General features: G+C 44.3%; 1 long non-coding RNA gene across 1 annotated transcript in view; it reads left to right on the forward strand.

Moving 5' to 3' along the window:
- LOC113464782 (uncharacterized) overlaps positions 1 to 14193 on the forward strand; it is a 74952-nt gene that overhangs the window by 50253 nt on the left and 10506 nt on the right. The window lies entirely within an intron of this gene.

A 14193-nucleotide genomic window follows, 5' to 3' on the forward strand; every position in this document is an offset into this window, starting at 1 on the left:
AGCTAAGTTAGAATGTACTTAATGGGGCGAGCTATGGAAAAGATAATAGTTCGAGCGACCAGCGGAAAATATACTAACTCGACCGATTGCTGAAGAAGGTAATAATTGAATCGAACACTGAAAGAGCGAACACTCAATCGAGCATTATAAGACGTTATAATTACTTTTTCTTAATATTATTTTAAGTTGAGAACACGTCAAAAACTTATAACTAAAAGGTGTATAGTTTTGTGACTTACTGTCCCAATTTCTCTGTCACTTCGCAATTTCTATTAACTGACTTAAGATTACATAAAATCATAAGAAAAATCAGTAAGTAAAAATTGTGACGTGAACAAAAATTGAAACATTTATTATCATCGCCTAGTTGAATTAGTACGTTTTACCTCCCAGCCAATGACTTGCTGAAAACAATTCGTGGAAATCGGTATTGAAAACTCGCAGTACACAGAAATACAGATTAATCATGAGAAACTTAATTTGCACCCGCGAAGATATCAACTATGATCATTTAGTATGTAATTCGATTGATAGATTACATGGATGAACGAAATTAAAAGGAACGAAGAGATGCGTGATGATTTCGAAAGGAAACGTAACTTTCGAGGAAAAAATTTCGCCACCGGCGGATCACTGAATCGGATCTAACGAGCATCTGGTCCGAAGGTGGCTCTCGCGGTGTCTGCCAACTCCGGTGGCTGTACTTCCTGGTGGAACCTATTCGAGCGTTTCGAGCCCGCCGCTGGAAATTGGTTCACGCTCGGAAACAATACGCGCAACCGTGTCCACGAAGGAATAATAATTATACCGTCGCGTTCTACCGTGCATTAGCATCGGCTGTCACGAAATCGAATTAGCCACGCGACGGTGAACCGAAATGGAAGAAGAATTATAGAAATTAGGGGTAGCGTCATTTAATTGGGGGAGCTACAGCTACTTACGCTTGGGCCCATATGGCGCGGACAGACAATCCGTCCCGTGGATGACCGCGACGACACTCTAAACTGTTCGCGAAACTTTACTTAGAGAGTAACTCGATTTTTCCTTATCGTCCTGACTGCTCTCATCGTTAAGTATTCAGCTATTCGCGTTGACCACGCTGCGTGACGTGTATCATTAAGCGACGATTATTGCGCGCCAGGTAAAAAACGAAACGGTATATCAACGTCCAGTTTTTTTCTTCAGTCCCCCTCTGCCCCCACGGGTTTCCTCGCGTTTCCCCTTTTGTACGAATAAGGCGAACGTGTACGAAACGGTCTTGGCTCGATGGAAAAAAAACAGGTTAACGGAGCCTGTAATGAGACTATCAAAGCGTGACACGATTTAAACCACGGCTGCCGGCCGCAAGGAGGCAGCGCGTACCAAGCCGCTTAGTTTTCCTTCGCTCCCTTCGTTTTGCACCTACGCCCGCTGCCCTTTTGCGGATACATATACGTGTGCAAGTGCACCTGGATACTAAACAGCTAACGCGTTCGTTTGTGGGCGGCTCATTAAACGAACATGAGAATTAGTCACGAGTGGCCGTCGACGCAAGGCGACGAAACGAACGTTTCGCGTCGTTAAACAATAGTGTCGCCAACGACCGTTTTTACAAGTTTCTTCCGCCTAATTTATAACAGTAGCTAACACGGATAACAAATTGTTAGGAAACCCCATTACTAGAGTCCAACTTGTATAGATTCTTATTTTAAAAAATGTTTATGATCTTATCTCTACTATTCGTCCACCTACAAAGTAGCTTACGACACTAAAATGTGCCTCTCTCGAAACGATTCGACATTATGTATAAACATTCTTCGTTAATAATAATAACGACGAGAATCATCTGGTGGTAACATCTAATAAGCCACCGTGTATATTAATTCTGATTTACATATAATTTATGCGTAATACTTATGCAACAGCTTTCGGTCGGGTTGAATTCAATCGCGTTCGATTCTAAAAAATGCATGGAGTTATCTAGGTGTGAACGAGTGCACGTTTAGGTTGAATTTTTAAAAGCTGGACACGACAGCAGATTAACATGGATACACGTGTATCGCGTTTACAGCCTAGACAAGTGTACCTACCCACGTGTCAGTTATTAAATATACATGAGAGTCTCTTCGTTCCCGGTCGGTCGGCAAGACCAAGTGAAAAGTTAAAAGCGTTAAAACTGTTCTCATCAACGTGCAATTGACCCTCATGAATCCTCGGTAACCGACTTCGTGCTAGAACAAGTTTCCAATATTTTGTCAAAGGACCTTTAAAAATCTCCAGTTCTCTATAGTGGAAGACGCGAGGTAATCTCCTCGACAATTTTATTCAGTATAATTCATATAAGTTTCTTCTTATTTCTGATTCCATTCGTGTTCCTATCCGGAATGCTCCTAAATAATTTCTCTTGCCCGAATTTCGTTTTCGGCAACCGATGTTGAAGAAGGCAGCGAACAGCAGATAAACGCTCGAGAATTAACGATCCTTTAAAACGGTCGTAAAATTCGTCCAGATAAGGATCCACCTTCCACTTGCTTCCTTCGTAGAGCCGGTATCGGCCGGCACGCACGAAACGCACTCGCGGGCTCACAAATTACTCCCACGCGCGGCTAACCAACAGTGTTTCGCGCGTGCAACCTGCGTGCCTACGCAGCACGAGCCGATCCTCTCGGAAATATCAAATCCGGTTGAATCGCATCCATTCTACCAGATGAAAGAACGTTTACCGTGTCCCGAGTTTATATGGCACCGTAACGTTTTACAATTGTTTAAAGCTCTCTGTCTTCACGGTTCTTCTTTAGGCCAGTCACAAGGTAACAAATAATACTGCGACAAAAATGAATGGTTGAAATCGTTGCGAATTAAGTAAACGAACAGTTTTCTCAGCAGGCGATTGCTCGCAGTCGTACTGCACGCGCGCGCTGGCAAAGCGAGCGTGAGCAAACACGTGAACGCGCAGGGGCGAGTTGGACGCGGTTGCGAGAGTGTGCGTCGAACACGTACGAGCGCGCTTACGTCGGTGGTAGACCTCATACCGTGTCCAATGCATATTCATACGGCCATACATTATACCGAGAGCGGTGCACGCGGCAGGCCAGAGCTGATCTTAGATTAAGGTAAACGCCGGTTAAGTTAACGGCTAAACTTCCATAAGTCGGAGGTGCTCGCATGCGCATCGCGCTGCGAAAACCGAACCTCAGTTTCTTTCTACCTCTTCACCTTTGACCGCCTCTCCCTCCTTCACGTTTTTATCTCAGTCGCTTTCTGCTCATTCACGCTTTTTCTAACCGAGCTTTTTCTTTCACCCCTTCGCGCGTGTATCCGAGGTTCAAGCGGGCGTGCGTGCATGCCGCCTGGCAACTCGATCCGATCTTACGTTTGTTATGCTAAGTGCTCATTAAGATCGTAATGCGTTCTCGCGCGGTGCAATAGCGGAAATTGGGCGCGAAAGAGAGCCGGAGAGGATGCTTGAACCAGTCCCGGGCTTAATCGAAACTGCAGTTCCTCGCCCGATGCAAATTGCATCGTACAAGAACGCCTTGCATGTCTTTACGCGAAGCGTTGCATCGCTATTCGATGACTTGCAACACGGTTGTGTATTCTTTCAATCAGATTTCGAAGTTTGCGATTCTTAAAACGTTTTTATTTTAAAAACAGATTCTGTGTCTTGTTAATTTAAACTAATGTGAAGCGGTAAATCAGAGAATTCTTGTAACATCAATTCTAAAATTGTCTATTTAATTGTTTTTGCGTAAAAGATAGTTATCTGATTACACTTGAAGGAAACAAATCCTGCTACCGATTTCCTCACTCGGTTCTTACCAACTCATTATTCAGCTACCGAGTTTCCACGAGGTCTGCATGAGAAATTAATTATTAAAGACGGCGCGCAGTAGGTATCGACGGCACGGAAGTTGCCTAAAGAGCGTTGCAAAACGATTCATCGTTGTGTCGAAACGGAATTCGTTTCGACCGTATCTCAGTCGCCCAGCTTAATAACCGTTGCGTTACAAATAGGACGAGCAGTCCCTTCTACTTTTTTGTTCTTTCGTTTGCCTAAAATGATTTTCGCGTTATTAGTTGTGTTCGAGATTTTCGTCGACACAATCGCGTCAGTCGAACGATTAAAGGGTACCGACGAACACGAGATCCCTTACTCGCGTATCCGATTTCGCCTAACAATAAGAGCCTCCATTACGGCCAATTTGCATTGATAGCGAGGCTCGATAACCTTGAAGCCAATCTAAGAGCCACTTTGCGCCTCGCACCCTCTCAACTTTCATCGATATCATCAAGCAAATAATCCTACTCTTAAAACTCTTTCCTCAATTCTTTTCCAATCAATCTTCCCTTTAATAATCCATATAATTTCTTCGTTCACGCTTCCGAACGTGCAACGTTTCCCATGATTATTGATAGAAAGATTTATTATGTAAGTTTTGTCATTTTCGTCGAGTCATCGGCCAGTCGATTTCGTTTAGGGGTTGATAGGGCACCCCATGTCCATTCGGGAGCGCAATCTCGACGCTCGTTAGTGCGACCGGTTGGCCGCAAATCTACAAGAAAAAAGCGTTTCCACGTAACGTCGGTGCTTTTCTATAGCAATTAAGATAATATTTGCATTCGGGGGTTGTGATTTCCTGCAGGTGTTTCAAGCCACGAGGGTTGACCGCGCTCTCGTTAGTTATACCGCGTGTTCCGCTTGTTACACATACAACCTACCTATCTTTGTGTGTTCGTGCCGCGCAGCTGCATAGGCGTACGCGTGTTCTTTGAACTCTTGTTTCGACTCAAGAAAGAAAGGAGGTTAAACTTCCATGAAAATGAAACTGTAGCAATTTAGATTTTATGGAATGAGTAAATGGAGATGGAAATTGCTATCAGGTTTCATTTTTCTTTCGCGATCATCGACGTAAGGAAAATGTATTTTCTGGAGAGTCACGATACCCGTTATACTAATTAAACTCTGATAAATCAACGCCAATGTCTTCTCAGGCGTACCGGCAAGTATGACACATCGAGGGGGTGGCTTCGCGCTTACGTCCACACGCGAGGCGAAAGAATTAGCGAGTCGAACTCATAAGGGGAAGCGGAGCTATTAGATCTTTCTCATGCTGATAAAACTGTATAATGGACTTAATCGGTTCGCGGTCGGCCCTCGACTAAATTTTCGTTATTTTTCATGGCTGGCCGCAGACCAGTTCTATCTCCACGATAGATCTACCTACTCCCTCTCGCTTTTTCGGACGCGTACATTCGTACATGCATCGTTCCTTCCTCTCTCTCGCTCCCTTTCTCTCTGTCGTTCCTGCCGGCCACGCTCTTTTCTTCCCCTCGCGGCCTTCCAGGCCCTTTGTTCCTCGGCCGCGAATCCATTGATCCCGCGGGACGCGGAACACGCACGTCCGGTTGCCGATGGAACACTTTTACCACCGTTCAAAACAAAGAGTGCACCAAGATTATTTGTTACTCGTCGGACCCCCATCGATCTCCGTTTTATATCCGCCGATTCGAACGGATAAAGTTTACCATTCCTGTCCAAAAATTCCACCTACAATATCTTTTGCACGATGTAGAAATATTCTGTAATACCCGTGAATATTAGAACTTGCAACGTCGAACATGAAGTGAAACAAGAATGCGGGTATGAATATAAAAATGCGCAACGAGCCACGATTGTTTCCACCGAGACGAGCACTGAACGCGAATCACTCGGTTCCCCAGGTAACAGCAGACCCGTCGATATTCCACGAAACGGGCGATCGCTTCCTAGTAGTTAATCGCGTACAATTTCCTACGGTTTCACAGGTCGGCCCCTGCGTGTAGGCTAACTCTTTTTCCCATTTCCCCGGGCCCGACGATGCGATGCACAGGGGGACGCGTGTGCATGAGTGGCCAGCCAATCGAGGAATCCCGGGATTCCCTGCCAGATCGAACAACCGGCAATTTGCATGTTGCGCTAGCCGATGGCGCCCGAGACCGCTTTTTAAGGCGGTTACGACCATTACAGTAATGCTCGAGGTCGTCCGAGTCAATGCCACGGAATCGACGCCGCAAACCTCTTCTAGATTCGCTCCTCCTCTAGATACATACTCCTCTACATGTTATTTACTTCTGTGTACGTAGCAGATATAGACAAATCGCGTGCGAGAAAAGTTCAAGTCGTTTTTAACAGCTGCCGGAATTCACTCCTTCCCTTCCGCCTTTTAAATTCTACATTCAGTAAATAAATACGTTCTCTGTCCGTTACCTTTCTACAAGCATTACGAAAGTACAGCAGTTCGTCAATTTCATAGAACGTAATACAAAGCGTTAAAGAAAAAGGTGCATAATTTGCGGAAATTAGACTGGGAATTAATTGATGGTTTGTATAAGGGGGAGAGAATTATTGAACAATGAGCGCGTCAGGGGTTGGTGTAAAAGTGGAAATTAAACGTAAGGGGGTATAGAATTACGAGGCACCGGCTCGGCACAGATGCAAATGCCTCGCGCATATATTATTGTGGCAATTAAAGTTACCTTTGTGGCGGCAGTGCGGCGGGTAACGCGGGGAACCTTATAGGTATGCGCGAGCAGTTTACGCGGAGTACTCGCAAAGGCGAGCCAACCAGCTAATCCGAACCGGGCTAAGCTAATACAGAAACTTGCTCGTATTTATCCGAGCTGTAACGTTGCTGACAAAATGTGGCGATACTCGCGCAATACGTGACTCCCTGCTTAAGTTTCTGCATAATCCATCGGAGTTCGCAGGTAGAATTGATGTAAACGAGAAATTATACGATCAAGTTTATAGGTAAATACGAAACTTGGTGATTGGCTATTTAATAAGAAAACATATAAAATACTTTGTTTCGCGATATATTGAATATTTGGTTAATTTATCTGATGGATTTTCACTTTAATTTACGAAACATGCTTTCACGAAATTTCAAGCACACATCGACTATTTCCTTCGGACGAAGTTAAGCCAAGAGTTTCCGAATTAACTCGAGCTCGACGGGGAAACACAAAGTCTGAGGAGACGTCGTCGCGTCGTCGCCTTGGCCGGCCGCGTGTTCCAGCTTCGTTCGTCTTGGAGAGCGGCTCATTAGCATAGAAACAGCGGTAAACTCGTGGCTAGCTTACCGAGCTAACAGCGTGTAAAATAACCGCTAAGTTGTCAAGACAATGCCCCTGCGTAGTCTGAACAAGCCAAGTCCTCTCCGTGAATTACTTCCTTCGCGGCGTCCACGTCGCCAAACTTCCGTTCGCCCTTTACATCGCTGTAAGGTTACACCTGTGTTACACTCCGCTCGAAAATCTGACTAGAAAATTAATAGAAAAAAGTCCAGTTCACGTTACTTAAGTAGAAAAAAATTATATTTCCGGTGAACGTGTCCAAAAAAACTTTCTCCTCGATTTCACCAGAATAAAAAGTGAAAAGGAAATTCGTTACGTGTTTACGTATAGGCAGAACATTTTTTGATACGTTTGCCGGAATAAATTGCTTCGTTTTTCCGTCGGGCGAGTTCCCATAGACGAACGGGTGGAGGTATAAGGAGGATGGTACCCCTGACGTCAATTAAGAGCCGCCACTTTTGATCGCGATCCGTCGATCTCCTTCCTCCTCCCGGGTATCACGCGATTTCCACGCTGCCGCGCGGTCATAGAAAACTTAGTTGCGTTTCAATATTTTTTCCCCCCTCCGGCCACACGGCTTCCTGCGCGATGCTATCGCGACCGAGCTTTAAAGTTATCATTAAACCAGTCCTTGGAGGAATTTTCTGTCCCCGTAAACGCGACGTAATCGTTTGAAATGGTACCTCGGTCGCAGTTGTAACCAGCCAGAAAGTTAATTGCCTTCTAGGAAATAGTAATATAAATAATGGCTCCTTATGTACATATATGTATTTCAATCGCATACAATGTATCGAACAGCAATTGATAATAATTGTAGTTTGAGTTTTCTGGAACTTGATTTGCGTCGCTAACAACGCTCCATTCTTGTGGATAGGATATTTATGTATATGTATGTATGTATGTATGTATATTCCGATCGCAATGGAAAGTTTCGACAACGGTAATTGGATTAGAAATTCGCTAAAAACGAGGGAACCTGAATGGCGGATTTCGCTGTAATTGGCAGTGCAGAAATCCCTTGGCCTAAAAAGCGCACGTCAACGCGTGTGCACATAACGGGCACACGGGCGGTTGCATCGCATTGTTTTTTTTTTTTTTTTTTTTTTTTCATAATTCATCCGCGATCCATATTCATGGGCGACGCCACGGAGGTGGAATGAGCAAGAAAATGAAATAACGAATTAGCAGCGCACGTTCATGCACCAGATAAGAATCGCTTGTATTTAGCAACAAAATCGACGCGTGAGTTTTTCATGACCGCCGTAGCACATAATGAACCATACTCCGCTTCCTGACGTTCGCGCTAATTCGCCGCCATTACGCTGATTTATATTATACAGATACACGTATACCAATCTCGCGCCTAGATTCAATTCGCCATCGCGCATTCATCAAACCATGAACGCACGAACGCCTGATAACCCGCTTTGACCAGCGAGAAAGAACACCGACCGCTAGAATTCATACAGAGTTGCTTGATTCATTCCAACAATCTGTTCCTTAACGAAAATAAAAATAGCCATCCGTTTCTAGATAATTCATTTGATGAATGATAATTGAAATGTATAAAATTACATAATACACGCGCGTTACTACCGATTACAAATACTAACGAGGGGATTACGGTACAATAAGACGATAACACAGTGATAAGGTGACAAACCGTTGAGGAATGGGAAGCGGCGGGTAAGAGTCTCGTTGTTCCACCAGCTCTTTCTAATCACCGCCGGTTTCCTTCTTTTTTTTTTTCTTCTCTCCGCCAGTTTGCGAAACGCAATTAAACCAATTACCGCGACCGAAGCGGAGAAATGAAGGCGCGGGAGTTACGTAAAGTAATTGGATGCGATGCGAGCGCGGATTTCCTAAAACGATAATTAACGAGTTATTAAGCGGCGGTTCGACGTGTGCTCGTCGCGTTTCACACGAGTTGCTGTGAGTGAAATCGGATAAAGAGGAACAGACGGACGAACTCGGAATTGCAAACTGTGGTCAGTCAGTGGACAAGGTTTAAAGAATATAAATATACGTAGTTATTATACAGGATGCAATTACAAGGGTTTAAATGTTATCGTTCAGAGAAAAATGCGCGCTCGTAAATTTCCGGTTCTCATGTATCATGCAAATATGTGAGTTTTATGCGTTTTTTGAATTCATTACACTTAATTGTTCCCGATTGAGACGCAACCGGGTTTTCACCAAAGAATAATTGCCGATGACTCAACCTCTGTGCAACGAAACCGTTGTATCATTTTAATGTGAAATTTGCAACGCTACCAAACGATAAACTTTTTTCTTATAAAATTCATATCCTATGGCTAGACGTACCCTTGGCTGTTAAAGGCTCCAGAAGACGAGTTGAGAACCGTGAAAATAATTAACGTTATAAGGCTCGCCGCTCATCAATGATGGCTGTCGGATAACGCGCACTCGTTAAATTACATACGTACGTAGGTTCCACCGGCGTACCACCGTGCGAGGCTACGGTACGTGAAAGCGGCCATTATCTAGTTTTACTTTTGCGCAACCGTGTTACACTTCGTCAAAACGACGTCCCCTTTCCTTTCGAGCTACTCCAGTTATTCCGAACGTGACGCAACGCCCGCGCCCGTGTCGCTATAATTTGTCAAACGAGAACTCGCTCCGCAGAAATCGAAATCGCTTTTAAAACAGTTAAGAGGGTCACGACTATGAAAACGAAACATCGTTTGTCATTTTTCAAATGTTATTTATTAAGCATTTTAAAAGTTCGTTACAAGTTGTCGGACTACAAAAATAGAATTCTCTGTGAAATTCAAATGAAGTTGGATATTCTAACAAAGTACTCCTAATAAACATTTTATAATTACTGTCTATGAGGCAAAGTAGAATCGCGATACCAATTAAATCTGAACGTCAGAGGGGCTGTTCATAAATGAAAAACTGTCAAGCTTCTCTTCCGTCTCCGTGGAACATTACGGATCAGTTGTTAGTCGGATCGCAGGAAGAATTGCACGCGTGCCCGAAGGAAACCGTCCCGCAGCCTCGCGGAGGAAGACGCTGGAGAACCGCGTGATTGCACGTCTTCCCTGGACCATGATGGCCGCTCTGAGCACGGCTATTGGTCGATGGGTAATCACACGGTTCCTCTCCCTTTCTCCGCGTGCTCAAAGATACCCGAGCCACCGCGAGGGTCCCAGCGCTGTCATTACTCGATCATTTTTTGTTTCAACGGCATTTAATTTGAATCGTTCCTCTCCCTAGCTTCGCCTCCTCTTCCACTCCTCCGTGTATCTCCGCGTTCCAGCGAGCAGAAAGCTCGGCTGCTTTATCTCGCCCCTCGAAACCTTTCCTCTTACTCTTATTTCCTCCGCACCGCGAACCGAGTCCGAAACCCGTCGGCTTTATCCGACTCCAACTGAGATTCATCGTCGGACGACACGTTATTAAGGGTATTCAGGTAATGGATATTCGGCTCATCGATTGCACGAGTAAACGTGTAACCGATTTGCTCGCCTCTCAATCGAGTAATTAGAATGCGATTTGATCGGATCTCGTCGCTCGTGTCCTTGCCTCCGGGTTCACGATCGATAAACCCCGGACACTGCGTTGCTTCAGAATCCCAAGACACGCTCCGGCCTTGCATCAATTAAGGGATTTATGCGATTCGAAGCTCCTAAGGCTTGGCGCCAGGTAGAGGAACGTCCCACGCAAAAGACAGTCCCGAACGAAACAGGTATATGTATACCGACGAGCTAATTTCGTGGTGAAACGGTGGCCCACGAATCCTTTCCTGCGTTTAAGCGGCGAGTGACGTCGACCGTTCCACCTTCCCAGTGAATGAAAGACTCCCTGGGGGCACGATTCCTCGATCGTCGCGTCGTCGTCGCGCCGGGCAAGAACGGAAATCCAGCTGAGACACCACGGTCCATTGAGCGTGGCTGAAGAGAGAAAAAAAATGAGAGTCCACTGAAAGGACCGGCCGAAATCTCTGAATGAGTGTAATCTCGCTCCGGGCGAGGGTATGGGAAAAACGATTCTCCTGCAACAGAGTTTCTCAAACTTTAGTATTCTAATTAGAATCACGTCATTCTAATTTGAACGATTTGTACTGTTAATGCTCGTGGTTGAGTATTCGTTCGAGCTTTAATGTAAATTGCACGTGGTGTGCTAACTATTAAGTACACAACAATTCTATGCTTCACTCGAAGGATCACTCCAAAAACTGGAAACTAAACACTGGTATTTTAAGATCAATCTAGATACGTCGCTCAACGCTGTCGATTTCTCTATGACCCTATGTGAAAAAGGTTGGGAGTGTATTCAAGTAAGGAAGGAGAACGGTGAAGCATGATTTATTGGATTTAGGAATAGAATTCAGGTAGAAAATAGCAAAAATGAATTCTATTGGCGGAAATGTGGCAGGAGAAAACTAGGGCTGGTAGCTTAAAATGGTCTTCGTGTTTTGGCTTTTTCCCAATTTTATATGACATGGACCAAAGATTCTATTTTTAATCTTACCCTGACCGTAACAAATAATAAGTCAGTAGTAAGAAAACTATGGTCAAGTACGAGCAGATATTAAGGGTTTAGATTGGTAAAAGGTAAGACAGGAAGCAGCCTCGTTCACGTCCTTATGATTCTATGGGCTGACCGCCCAGGCACGGTTTGAAGCCCGACAGCGGGCACTCCAACGCAACGAACCGCGGCACATACTGCCACCCATAAAAAATAGACTTGGGTCATAGATCATGGCAGGCCTGAACAGGTACATTAAGCTCCTAAAATGACTTGATGCCAATGGCACGTTTGCATTTCAAAATCAATTTTGTCAGTTGATACGTATTTTTAATGAGACAGTGGATGTAGTTTTAATAAAGAATTTTGAGAATCGCTGTCGAGGAAAAAGAAACAGGGACATAATAGAGAATAGAAATAGTATACATATACACCAACATGGACCAAGTATCTAAATAGGCGTGTGTCCGATCGAGATACAGGATGAAACGAAGAGACGAGGCGTGGATGGTACGCGGCATTCCGCGGCATGAGCAACACGAAATTACAAGAAATCAAATGACACACCCGCCGCACGGGGATTATCTCTCTCTCGAAAACGACTTATTAAGCCCTCGAAGCTAGCTGTATCTTCTCCTCTCGGCGTAGTCGCGTACAATTACGTCGATCAAGAGACCCCTGTCTCTCCTTCGTCACGGCAAATCGTTCCGCAGAAAATCCGTTCGAATGATATGTAATTTCGATAATCAATCGCATGAACGTCGTTTAATTTTTATAATAACGCCCGCCTCTATGTCTCGCATGGGAATCGTGCTCCGTTCTGGATGCAACGATACGCTGCTTAGGACTCGGCCAAATTGGTATCATTCGATCGATTCTGAGAAGTAGCTTACATGTATAGAAGCCCTGGTGACTTTAATTCTATTTCAATCGCGAGTTCAGTTTGACGTTAGAACTTTATGTTGAATTTGTTCTAAAACTTGCTGTTTATCAGTTATTTTTGAACGAAGTCAGGGTGTAGGTGGTTTGGGTGAGTAAGCCAATTCTGTAGTCCATCCATCAGATTATCTAAACACGGAAATAATGGCCGTGGCTTATCGTTGCCACGAAGGAGGTATATGTAGACAGTACAACTTCTAATTATGTTCAGCGTTCTTTATCCTTTCCTATCGGTTTTAACGCCCTCGCAAGGTATATCACTAATCAACGTTCTCGCGGACGGAAAAGGGATTCACATTTCTTAATTAAATTATTTAAAACACGTAACTGAAACTAGCAATTACTAGTTTTAGCCAGCAGGAAGTATAAGAATTGAACTCGTGGCAACTTAAAAATTCTGCTTTGCCATTCTTCTCGTGGGATCGTTCAAGGTCCGGTTCCATTACTTCTGTTACCAGCAAGAAGCAATCTGTATTTTCTTAACATACCTATCATTAGTCTTCTCCAATCCTACTTCGCTTCAATCGCACTTGTTAATTCCCCTTTAGATAAAGCAACCATAATTAATAACGCTGGATTTAACGTAATTAATCCGTATCAGCTCGCGAATGCAACATCTCGCGGTTTTATCGCTAGTTGAATCGCGGTCGAGCCTCGCCTCGGGAAACGTTTTACTTCTGAATTCGCATACATAACCCCGCGCGCAGTTTCCATCGCATCGGGTGCCAATCTTGATTATCGCACGCAATAAACATAAATATGAAACGCAATTATCTTCATTAAGGGGGTGCCCGCGTTTTGTAAGCCTTCTCCTTCGTGTAACACCGGGAGAAACCTCGCTTATCTCTGCTAAGACATAGTTGCTCTAATTACAATACGCATTACGGTTCGCGGGACGGACTAATTCGGGCCGCGAGAAGGAAAGAAACGATTTCCCGCGAGCCCCGTCATTTGCATTCGGCCAAGTCCCAATTACCATTCATGAATCAATTTTCATTATTTTCTTTTGTTATTTAAATTATATGTTAAACAATGTAAGTATATAGGTCATTCCATAAGAAAAAGAATAACAGTAGATCATTTTATTCGGTATCAGAATTATTTCATTAAAATACGATCTACGTACGCGTCAACGTAACAATAGATTTTTTTATGTACCCCCTGTTACATTAGTACGGAATAAAAAAAGAAAGAAAAAACACGTTGCATGGCATCGGCAGCGCGTGAACGCGTATTGGACATTCGCATACGCTTAACGAAACAATTAGATGATTTTATCGCGGCGAACCACTGCAACTGGTGCGTTCTGTCCCCTCGTGGCGTTTTCATAGCCCCCAAGCGAACCGGAAGCTGCGAACCGGCCGCAGGAGGTGCCCCCTGTTTCTCCCCCCGCGCAGTTCCCGCGTTTCCGGTGACGCTTATTAAAGTCCCCGCCACGGATTTGTTATTCGTAATTGTCCCCGTACGGTTAATTCGATTTTCACAGGTTTACTATGCCTTCCTCTATTGTTTTCTACCTTTCAATGTCGGAATCGACTTTTACGAGAGTCTTTGTTCATTTGTAGTATGACTAAGCGTCACGAATTGATTGAAATCCATCGTTCTCTCGCTTGTTAAGGATCTATTGGCTATACAGTCAATCCCAAAAAGTTTATGTACCTTAGA

The sequence above is a fragment of the Ceratina calcarata genome, unplaced genomic scaffold, assembly GCF_001652005.2.
Source record: "Ceratina calcarata isolate Rehan_Ccalc_2016 unplaced genomic scaffold, ASM165200v1 scaffold53, whole genome shotgun sequence".
Classification (NCBI taxonomy): Eukaryota; Metazoa; Arthropoda; class Insecta; order Hymenoptera; family Apidae; genus Ceratina; species Ceratina calcarata.